The sequence below is a fragment of the Dipodomys ordii genome, unplaced genomic scaffold, assembly GCF_000151885.1.
Source record: "Dipodomys ordii isolate 6190 unplaced genomic scaffold, Dord_2.0 Scaffold17, whole genome shotgun sequence".
NCBI classification, from domain to species: Eukaryota; Metazoa; Chordata; class Mammalia; order Rodentia; family Heteromyidae; genus Dipodomys; species Dipodomys ordii.
In genome coordinates, this window is record NW_012267233.1 from 13,232,349 (window position 1) to 13,245,203 (window position 12,855).

The window sequence follows — 12,855 nt, forward strand, 5'->3', positions numbered from 1 at the left end:
AGCCAGGGACCTCTCAAGTGTTCCCGCATCAAACATTTCTCCTTCCAATCATTATTTACAGCTCATTTTCTATCCCAAAGGCCACAGGAATGAAATAAATTGATAGACACTTTCATCTGTGAGACACAGTGTGTTTGTCCCTGAGCCCTGTGGGAGCTGGCATTCAGAGAGCAGTCATCACCCTCTCAGAGAGACTCCCCGGGGTTTGAAGCATGGACTCTGCCAGAGAAGCTACTCTCTCTCCAGGCTGAAAGGAAATAGATCGATTCCTATTCCAGAGGTGTTAAGCTCTAATACTGAGACCTGATGAATATGATGGTAGATCTCACCAATGGCCACAGCTTGAGCCACCTCATTTTCATATGCATTTTAACCTTGTACCTGGTAGTTTTATTTAGTGGGCTTTGCACTTGTCCAAAGTGCCTTTACCCATCTACCATTCATTTGATCTTTACAGTATAACCTTTATACGCCTGTGAAGCAGGTATGTACTTTAATAAGCCTAGATACCACTGGGAAGGATAGGAGGTACATTTTTATCTTGTATGCTGACTTTGATCATTTATTAGTGGATATCTAAGACACTGTTTTAAGAAGGATTTTGAAGTGCTGAAATTACCAAATATGGACAATTATAGGACTTCTTTGTAAGAAATTTGCAAAGATTCAATAATATGCATTTGAAGAATTATGCTGCTTTTCTACAATGCAAAAGTAGCTCTGGCTATTCTTCTCTTTGCTCTTTTCATTAATAACAATATTACCATTCCTTTTATACTTACCTATTATCAGACATGATATATTTTATGGTATCATCAAATGTTAGAGCTAGATGATTCTTTAGAGAGCATTTAGTCTAAGCATCTTGTTTTACAGAAAGTAGAAATGAGGCTGATTTTCCAAAGGTCAAATAGCTCATTAACACAGGTCTCTCACTCCCATTTGTCTACTTTTGGATTTTTTGCTTCTGAGGCAGAAAATCTGTCTTGGTCCTCTGACAGTAAAAACTGTGGGGTTGTGTAGGATTGGAGCAGTGTGTACTTTGAGCCGTTATGGTACTACCTTGGAGCCACAAAACTAGCTCTCTTACTTACTCATTAAGTAACCATGATAAAGTAGCTTAGCTTTGCAACGCTCTGACCTTTGTGGGCGAGGGTGAGGATCATGAGAATTTGATAGGATAATGAGTTTAAAGTGTACAATGCTAGGTCTTCATTGTTAGGTGTAGAGTGGTTTGTTGGGTTCAATGATTCTTTCTTGTTCTGAAAGTACAATTTGGGACATTAGTCACTAACATACCAGATTTTCTTTGATGGGCTCATGATTTCTTCAGAGTTACTTCATTAAATGATATGACATGTAGACAGTGAGTTTGATAAAGCCTTATTTATTATTTCATCTATTTATCATCATAATTTATTGTTAATATTATATTACTACTATTAGGAACTGTCAAGATATTGTGGATGTAGCTCTGATTTCAATGTGAAATTAAAAATCTACAATGGAGCTAGGAATCAGTGGCTCATGCCTATAATCCTAGCTACTCATGAGGCTGAGATCTGAGGACCGTGGTTCAAAGCCAGCCTAAGCAGAAAAGTCTGGGAGACATTTAACTACCTAAAAACTGGAAATGGCATTGTGGCTCAAAGTGGTAGAGCATTAGCCTTGAGCACAAAAGCTCAGGGACAGTGTCTAGGCACTGAGTTCAAGCCCTAGGACTGGCACCAAACCCCAAACCCAAAACCACACAAAAGACTTTCTGAAATTATGAGATACCTTCAGGATCTTGTATTTTTTAAATCAAATTTTATATCTTGACATATTTAAACTGGTGATCTTTATATCTTTCCATTGTTTCTTTGCACTACTATATTTTTGAGTTTGCATGAAAGAACGTGATCCAATATCCAGTGCAAATAGTCCTTTCTTCTGTCAAAGAGGGTTGCAGAAGTGAGCAGAGTAGACATACATACCAGTGATAGCTTCAGGGTAGACAAGAAGCAGTCTAAAGGGAATGAATGGAAACTGTGACCGTTCAAGGCATCATTTCTCACCCTGGAATGCTTCATCTTTTTCCAAGCCAAAGCTCAGATTATTTCCTGCAAATTGGGATTTGTTTCATTTCTCCCTTTCCAGCTTAAATATTTTTAAAGGCTCAGTGTCTGTGGGAACTAATCATTTTGTATTCTAACTGTGGGTATAACATGTTTAAAGTTCAATATTAATTATGACAGTTGATTATTTTCTAATAAGCTGTTGCACCTCCTTTGTACTGCCCTTCATTTAAGAATGACCTATTATTTCTCATTTCCTTTCCATCTCCCCAAAGGCAAACTTTGTCAAAAATTATTATATGTGTGGCTGCCTGGGGACTTGTTTTTTTGTGAGGCAAAGAATTGGAAGTGTTTTGAAATATGGATTTATACCCCATCTGGTTTCATCAGAGGTTAGAAACCAAAGCTGAACAGAGCAATCCCAGATAGCCTTCTGAAGCCTTTCATGTACAAGTGGGCTAAGGAGGCTTTGCCTACCTATTCTTTTCTGTTTCTGTTTGCTTCTTCTGTTAGGACTTTTTCTTCTTCCTTTTATCTTGTTTTTCAGCCTCTGTGTCTATCTTCCTGATCTCTGAAGATTAAAAACAGGGGCTTTGTTATGTCTTGTTCAAAGATGTGCTCAATGGATATCTGTCCAGCAAGAGAATGATTGATGTAGCATAGGGGGAAAGAGGGAACAGAATGGAAGATACAGTAGGAAAACAAAGTGTAGTGCCCTATAGGGGAAGCAAGTGACCAGGCAAATACTTCTTGCCTGCATTAAGAATCTTAAATAGAGAAGATAACAGAGAGGATGTCATATCTGAATGATTAGGCAGGGGAGGAATGGAACCTCCAGAACTTCCCTCCAGATCATTCAGATCAGACATTCAATTGGACACATAAATTTAAATCGAAGACTGAGGACTATAGGAAAGCAGAGTGGAGATCCCTCAGAGGTCATCCTGTTGGGCTCATTGTATGGAAGAGAAGATGTACTAGCAGGCAGTCAGAATCAAAGTTTTGTTTGCAAAAACTTTCAAGTAATAGGCAAGAGCTGGAGAGGACAAGGGCAGCTAAGGTTTGGCCAAAATCCTAGTTCTTAAAGTTGATAGAAGAAGTTAGACATTTTAGTCATTTGAGAAGGAAGGAATGCCAGCTTTCAACTTTCTTCACCAATTTTTCCCTTTGTGGCAAGATCAACAAGGGTAGTAGGCAGAGTGTGGGCATCCCCACTTATAGAGGAGAATGTGTGATTATACAAGGGCCGCTCCAGTCCCTCTGACTGCACAGCCTCCTTACTGCTGCTACCTGTCTCTGTTGGGCCTCCTCAGTTCCTCCTTTCCCAAAGAGCAAAATTTAAATGTGAAACAAAATTTAAAACGACAATATTAAAATAAAAAAGATGAAGCAGTAGTTCAAAACATACATTATTTGATCAAGTTGGTTTTATTCCAGGTATGCAAGGTTGGTTCAACAAATGGAAATCAATAACTGAAATACAGCTCATAAACAGAACCAAGGAAAAGATATGTATGATTATCTCAATTGATACAGAAAAGCCTTTGATAAAACGCAATATCCTTTTCATGATAAAAACTCTAGAGAGGCTAGGAATAGAAGCATTGTACCTTAACATTATAAAGGGTATATATGACAAACCTACAGCCAATGTCATACTAAGTGGTGAAATATTGACACCATTTTCTCTAAAATGAGTAGCAAGACAAGGAGATATCTACATTTTTGGCTTTTAAATATAGAGCTAGAATTTCTAACCTGAGCAATAATACAAGAGAAAGAAATGAAAAGGATTCAACTAAAGAAGCAAGGAGTCAAACTATCCTTATTTACAAACAATTCTAAGTCTAAAGAACCACAAAGTGCCCAGAACTGAGACACACCTTCAGTAATATAGCAGGATATAAGAGCAACACACAGAAGCCAGTAGTTTTTCTGTATATCAACAATGATCAGAATGAGATGGATATTAGGAGAGTAATTCCATTCACAGTAGCCTCAGAAAAGCAAAACCTCTAACCAAGGAGGAGAATGTCTTCTACAATGAAAACTGTAACACTCTGAAGACAGTAATTATATAGAACAGCAGAAAATGGAAAGAGCTCCCATGTTCATGGATTGCCAGCATTAAGATTGTAAAAACAGCCATACGGCCAAATGCAATCTACAAATTCAATGCATTACCTACCTAGCAAAATCTCAATGTCATTCCTCATGAAGACAGGGAAATAAATCCTAAAATTCATATGCAAGTACAAAAGGCCTAAAGAGCCAAAGCAATCCTGAACCAAACAAACACAAACAAACAAAACCAACAACAAAAAATTCCAACAACAAAAAAATCAGATACAGTAAAAAGAAAAAAAAAACTACAGGTATAACTCCAGACTTCAAAATATATAATAGAGACATTTCAACAAAAACATCATGGTACTGGAATGAAAATAGACCTGAAGACCAATGGAATAGGGTAGAGGATTCAGAAATAATGCCACAGACTTATGGATATCTGAATTTTGACAAAGGAGCCAAAAATATATGTTGGAGTAAAGATACCTCTTTAACATATGGCACTGGGACAACAGGATACTCATATATGAAAAGTCTAAAACTGATCTAGGTCACTCACTTTGTACTAGTATCTATTTCTTTTTGTTATTGTGAAAATACTGTACAGAGGGGTTACAATTACATGGGCAAGATAATGAGTACATTTCTTATCAAGCATTGTAGCCTCCTCCTTTGTTTCCCCTTCCCTTCCCTTCCCAACCCCCCTCCCCCCACCCCTCCTTCCCCCTCCCCGCCCCCCCCAGCACCAAAGTTGTAAAGTTCGTTTTCAACATAACGACTTGTACATCTTATTGTTGCAATGGTTCCACCTGTATTCCTATTTAAACGATTTGTTTTTCCCCTTCTCCTCCACAAATTATACTGACATCAAATACAGTGTGTATTTGTATGTAAGACTTGAAACTTTGAAATTTCTATACTGAGGAGTAGGGGAAACAGTAGAACTTAGTGGCATACGCAAGACCTTCATGCATAGAATTCCAGGGATTTTCAATAGGAGAGAAAAATGAAAAATGGGATTATACCAACCTGAAAAGCATCTTCAGAGTGAAGTATATACTCACTAAACTGAAAAGACAGGCTACAGAATGGACTATCTTTGCCAGATATACAGGTAACAAGGACTGAATAAACCAGAAAACACATGGAGTGTAAAAAAACTAAACTCCAAAAGAATCAATAACTCAATTAAAAATGCACAAAGGAGCTAACCAAACACTTCCCCAAAGAAGTAAAAATGCTCAATAAATACATACAGAAATGCTCAACATCGCTGGCCACAAAGGAAATGAAAATAATAACAAAATTAAGATTTCCTCTCATTAGAGTTAGAATAGTCATCATAAGAGTACAAACAATAACAAACAATGGTGAGGCTGGGGAGGCTGGGGAAGAATCTGAACAAACCTGTGATTGGAATGTAAATTAGTGCAACACTATGGAAGTCAGTATTAAGATTCCTTGGGCTGGGAAGGTAGCTCAGTGGTAGAGTGCTTGCCTTGCATGCATGAGGCCATGGGTTCGATTCCTCAGCACTACATAAGCAGAAAAAGCCTGAAGTGGTGCTGTGGCTCAAGTGATAGAGCACTAGCCTTGAGCTGAAAGGCTGAGGGATAGTGCCCAGACCCAGAGTTCAGCCTCCATGACCACCACCACCACCACCACCACCACCCAACATTTTTTTTTAAAGATTCCTTAAAATACTAAAAATAGAACTACCCTGTGAACCAGCAATACTATTTGGGGGGTATTTATCTAAAATATTGCAAGTCAGATTATAGTAAAGGCACCTGCATACTTTTATTCATTGTGGCATTATTCACAATAGTCAAATTATGGAAATTGTCCACATACCCTACAATGGAAAACTGGTGCAAGAGTTTTACACACACACATACATACACACAAACACATATACACACACAGAGAGAGGAAATTTCATTTATCTAAAAAATAAAAATTATGTCACTTGTAGGGAAATGAGAAAACAATCATTTTGGGTGAAGTAAGCCAGGCTCAGAAAGACAAAGGATGCATGTTTTCTCTCCTATGTGGATATTAGACACAAAATATAAACATTTTTGTAAATACATACAGGGGCATATGCATGCACACACAGAGGAATTTCATTTATCTAAAAAATAAAAATTATGTCATTTGCAGGGAAATGAAAAAAAATCATTTTGAATGAATTAAGCCAGGTTCAGAAAGACAAAGGATGCATGATTTTTATGTGGATATTAGACACAAAATATAAACATTTTTGTAAGTACACACAGGGACATATGCACACACACATACACATAGTCAAACTGTCTAATGTATGGTATACACAGGAGTGAGATTTCATGATATAATGTCTTTGACAATTAACAGACAGTTTAACAAAATGAATACCAGAAATCTGAAATATACCTTGTCTGGGGATGATAGGGGCTAAAAGTAAGGGGATGGACAAATGGAAAGAGGAATAGTGGACAGATACAGTCACAGTACTCAGCATATATACATGAAATTGAAGTGAGGAAGCTGGGAGAGAGGGGTGGGTAAAGGGATACATGGGTGTAGAGAATGATGAGAGAAGTAGGGAGGGTGTATGTGAGGGCGTGGGGAGGAAGGGAAGAATGATGGAAAGAGAAACTCTGATCAAGAGCCATTGTACAATGCCAAAGACACAAAGGCCTGCTTGCCATGAAAAGCCAGTTAAACAGGAGTGGCGACATACATTAATACATAGAAGATGAGTTAACCAGTCTTAAGGACAAAAGTGTAGTCAGACTACTTAGACAAGATGCAGATTACATGAAATGTGGGGCAAAGTAAAAAATAAAATGAGGGCCTAGGGCACAAATATGCTGAAGTCTGGTTGGACTAAAGCTGTGCCCTAAAGCATTTCAAGGTACTTAGTATGTGAGTGTGTTCGCAGTTCTTTTCTTCTTTCGCTCTGAACCTGCTGCTGGAATCTACTGTCCTGTCCTATTTCATAACCTTCTCAGCAGGCTAGATGTACTCTCCCAACTGGGGCTCTATTTGCCCTGCCAAATCTCATTCTGAAAATCAGCTTTTCAAATGGCAGCTCTAAGAGGACACAAACAAGGCTGAAAACCAAGGAGTAACCTAAAAGGAACTGCTTGAGTTAGAAAGTTAAAGAGAATCTGAGAAGCCCCGTGGAGTGAGCTCATATTTCCCAAGGATCCTGCTGGCTTTTGCCAGTTGAGGTGACCGGTCTCTCCAGATGGAACTTCTGACTTTGTGTACTGGACTGTAATTGCCCATGACAACTGCAGTTGACTTACTGCACCAAGAGAAAGATAGAGCCACAGTAGCGGAACCCTGAACCCACAGTGCTTGAAGCAGATGTCCTATTAAAGCTGTAATTGTCTCCATTACTGACATTCCTCCCTACATTCTCATTCTTTGTTTCATGTGCCTGTTTTCCAACAGTTTTCCTCTCTCCCATCTCCCATCTCTCCTAAATGGCCTGGTGCCTTTTTTTTTAATTGTCAAGGTGATGTTTAGAGGGGTATAGTTACATAAGTCAGGTAATAAGCACATTTCTTGTTAAACTTGTTACCTCATTTCTAACACAAGACAATAGTCTTGTGTATGTTGCTGTTGCATTGGTTCCCCCCCCCCTTGTCCTTTGTCTTACCATTCTGTTGTTCCCCTTCTCGTTTCTAATTCAAATAAACATATATATATAATACCAGGGTACCAAAATCAAATACAGTGACAACAGAGGATATACCATAGGGAGAAGAACATACAAAAGAAACAAAAAAAAATCACATAGTACATTAAAAACAACAAAGAAAAACCTCTGTGTCTATGTCTTGGAGTTCATTTCATTTAGCATCATCTTATATGGTCATTATCCTAGGAGATGAATGGATCAAGAAAATATGGTATATATACAGAGATCTACATGTATGTAGATATATCTACATACACACACAATGGAATTCTATGCTTCCATCAGAAAGAATGACACTGTCCCATTTGTTAGGAAATGGAAAGACTTGGAAAAAAACATATTAAGTGAAGTAAGCCAGGCCCAAAGAAACATAGGTCCCATGGTTTCCCTTATTTGCAATAATTAGTATCCATCTGGTGCCTGGTTTTTTTGTGTTTTTTTTTTTTGTTTTTTTAGAAGAGAAGCAAAGTTTCTGTAACCTTGACTAACATGCATTTGTACAAATTTCTTATCATAGAGACCCTTTCTTTGGGTACTTTAATTTTTCATCCACCCATCCATCTATTTTGTAAACTAAATTTGCTTATTAATTTATGAATACAATGCATCTTGATCAGTGTCACCCCTTCCATCACTGTTATTCTGTTTTCATTTATTTATTTTCATCCATCCATCTTGAATCACAGACAAAACAAAAAAAATCAAAGGAAAAGTGTGTCTATAATACTGTTTACGGTAGTGAGATCTGAAGTAAATATATATGTATGTGTTTGTATTTGTGTGTGTGTGTATACGTGTATATATATGCATTGCTGACATATATGTGTGTGTATATATATGTATTATTGATCTATATGTATGCACACACATACAAATTGCTGGTACTGGAGTTTGAACTTAGGCCTTGCCCTCTTGCCTGACTTCTTTATGGTCAAGGCTAGCACTTTACCACCTGGGCCACACCTCTACTTCCAGAAGTACATATATAGTCAGAATATCCCATTTGGAGATGTGATCCTAGATTGTCCCTAACCTGGATGTCTGCTTGCTGTCAGAAGCTTGGTGGTGGTTGGCAAATGGGTAGGGATTTGGATTTGTGCTTCAAAATAATTTGTGTCTGACAAAACACAAAAACTTTGTTTTCAAGGGCTTCTGAAAGCAAAACACATGCTGTGCCTGGGAAATGAAGTCTCCTTAGATGAGCATGTTTTAAAGCTCAGTGGACGCCAGAATCAACAGGTGAGGTTCACCATAGGGAGCAACATCTTATACATACTGTCTATACTTATTAATCAGAGGGCTTAAGAGGTCTAGCCTGCAGTGGCTAAGTCTGTTTCGAGTTTCACCCACATCTGAATTTTATGCAATGAAAAATTCTGATGACTCTTGTCATCTGCCTTGCCCCTGTCCTCTTCTCATCCACTAGTTAATGAATCCTCTTTGGCAATAATCCCTGAAGCTAAGTAATTCAAACACCATGGGGCACCCAGGGCCTGCATAAACCCAGATGCTACAAATGGTAGCAGACTCTCCCACTGAGCTCTGGCCTGGGAGCGGGTTGCTGCCACCAAATGGGGCTTTCTGATTGGCTCTCCTCTCTGCAAATCACAGCAGCCCCCTCTGCAAAGGCCCTAAAATCTCCTGGTAATTAACCTCTCTTTTTTATAGCTAATGGTTCTTACAGTGAGGCCTCTAATGTAGGGCAGCTAGTAATTCACCCTGAGGGCTTGTTACCACGTCCAAACCAAAGCATTGTTACAAAGTCTTTCTGCAGCACTGCAGCAGCCTAAAAGTTGTTTAGAAAGCCAATAGGAAAGGCCTTTATTACTCTAAAGACATCCTGCTGAATGTGTATTTGGTTTTTTCTTCTTCCCCCTTATTTCTGTATAACACCACAAGCAAAATCAGGTTTGTGCCATTTAAACAGTGAGTAAAGCAAAGTCCTATCACATTTCTAAGACTGGGTGTCTGGACACTGGAAACTAAGAATCACATTGTCCACAGAAAGCCTTCAAACATTGATAAGGCCACATTCCTATTGAGCCTAAGAGGAAAGGACTAGAACCTTCCATCAGAAAATTCTCATTAGATCCCTAAATAAATAAAAGCAAGATTGAGTATGGTGGCTCATGTCTGTAGTCCTAGCTACTTGCAAAGTGGAGATTGAGAGGATAGCAAAAAGCTTCCAAGGCCCCCATCTCAGTCCAATAAAAAGCTGAATGTACCAGATACCAATGCCTCATGCCTATAATCCTAGCTACTCAGGAGGCTGAGATCCAAGGATTGCAGTTCAAAGCCAGCCTGGACAGGAAAGGCTGTGGAACTCATCTCCAATTAACAAACAAAAAGGGGGAAATGGAACTATGGCTCAAGTGGTAGAGTGCTAGCCTTGAGAAAAAAAGCCTCAGGATTAGCACACATGTGCATGCACATGTCCACACACACACACACACACACACACACTCACACACACACACAAGCTGAATGCATGCAGTGGTGTGCATCTGTAATCCTAGCTACACAGGAAGCACAAGCTAGAGGACCACACTATAGGTAAACCAGCCTAGGAATAAATGCAAGACACTATTTGAAAAATCACTGCAGCAAAAAGGACTAGAGGCATGCTCAAGTGATAGAATGCCTGCACAGCAAGCATGAGGTCCCGAGTTCAAATCATAACACCACCAAACACAAATAAATAAAAGCAAAGACAAACACTCTATATGAAAAGAAATTCCTGAGGTTCTGACACAAGAAAGCAAGCAAGGGCAGCATTTTCAGACTCTCTGTACAAAAGCAGTGCATTTGGAGGAGATCATTCTGAAGAAGAGCCGACATTACTGACACAGGACGTGCCAGACACTGTCTGGAGAAATGTTTACTCTGGAGAAGTATTTGCTCAGAGTCCTTAGCATAGTCTGTGAGGTGGGAGATGCTAGTTCTGCTTTACAGAGAGGATACTGAGGTGAATGCATGCAAGGCCAGAGAGTGGTGAATATAGCCACGACTTGCTCCTAACCACACCCTTTGGCTGTCTGTATAAGAACATTCTCCTGGGCCAATATTGATCATCTAATGGCTCAAGCTGTACGTAGTGGCCCATTACCCTCTATGCTTCTGTTTCATGGCTTTACTATTCTCCACAATCCAGGTGTCTCCCATATAGGTCCCATAGCTATGTCAATTTGAGGGTGAGTTGGAGGGAGTGCCATTCAGTGGCCCTTGTGCTACATTCTGGACACAGATAGGAGAGCCAAGGTCCGTGAACTCAGGGATTTCATAGATAATTCAAATGCATGCAACAAATAATTATTGTTGTTTGATTGTAATTGGATTTATACTAAGGAATTTCATGCTTATTTGAGCTATATTCTTATCTATTTTTCCTTTAGTTACTTTTCAGATAGGGTCTCTTGCAACTTTGCTTCAGGCAAAGTTATATGCCTTCTGAATAGCTGGACTTAATAGGTGTGCACCATCACATCTTACTTGTTTGTTGAGATGGGGGTATTGCTAACTTTTCTCTAGGCTGATCTTAAACCATATTCCTTCTGATCTCTGCATCCTGAGAACTTGGACAATGAGCATTAGCCACTGTCTCCAGCCAAATGTTAATTTAACAGGTACAATGGCATTTAATTGGTACCAAGTACAATCCTGCTACGAGTCTTAAAGATTTTTTTTCCTCCACAAAATACAACAATCTCTTGAGCAGTAGTGGTTGATGACATTTTGTAGACCAGAAGGTGAAACACTGAGAGGTTAGTGACTCATTTGTAAATGGCAGAGCCAGTTTTGGAGGCGAGGCAGTCTGACACAAGGCATTGAACTTTTAACCATGCAGCTCTGTGACCTTTGTCCTTGATGGAAACAAATATAGAGGACCCTGGGAGCAAAGAGCAGGGACATTCAACCCAATCTAGAGAACAGGGCAAGAAGGGACCTTCTAGGACAAGGGGACTCCCAAGTTCGGAGGGACATGAGTGCAAAATAATTGACCCTGGATTGCAACACTGAAAACAGGTGCTTGGGCGTGAGTGAACACAATCGAGAAGAATGGATAGCTTTCCATCTACATGGGGGATATCCTTTTATTATCACCATAGAATAGTCCAGTTTCAGACAAGACCCAGGTTAGGGAAAATTGATATATGGCTGGTACATCACAGTCTATGCTATGATCAGAAACAATGAGCAGGACTTCGCCATGGAAACGTGGAGAACTCATATGAAAATGCAGAGTGGGACTTGTAGCACAAGGTCACCTAAGTACACGAAAAATGCACATGCACATACAACAACTTACATTCCACAAGAACACATAAAAATAAAAAGATTCTTAACAAACAGTGGCCTTTGGGTTGCCTTTCGGGGTAAGGAGAGGAATGGAAGTGGAGGATAGGAATAAGGTGAATTGAGGCAAAGCATGCGTGGTGAGGACAGTGAGCTGTGAACATAAGAGAATGATTAGGGCAGGGGAGGAGTAGGAAGAGCAGGACAAAGATCGTTATAAAAAACAATGTTAGGATCTGCCCGGGTCCTCCTCATGACCCTGGACATAACGGGAGCATCTAGTTCCTTTCTACTGTTGAACCCACTCCATTTTCAAGGTTGATTGGTCCAGAGGTGGGCGCCTTAAAGTCAAGCTCAGTCAATCCCTTTCCTTCCAATTGCAGGGCTAGGTGTTATCTCTGGGACTTCTGGGCAAACCAGAGCTCTTACCTCTACCATGAACCCGTAAGCTTGGGCAACTTGCTTAGCCCCTGACAACTTGGTGTTTCCTGTCTATAAAGTGAGAAAATATAACTTCTGATGAAAGGATTGTGTGAGATTTGATGAATGGATGAGATAAATGCATAGTGCTTAGAACAGAGCATGTTCCTCCAGGGAAGGAAGTGATTGTTTTCTGAGAACTTGGGAACTAGGAGAACAAAGGGCTTTTTTTGTCTGGATGCTGATCAGTATGCCAGGGGAAGTAAGTCACTTTCGATGCATGGAGCGGCCTCATTATTTTATTCCCCACGGGCCATAGAA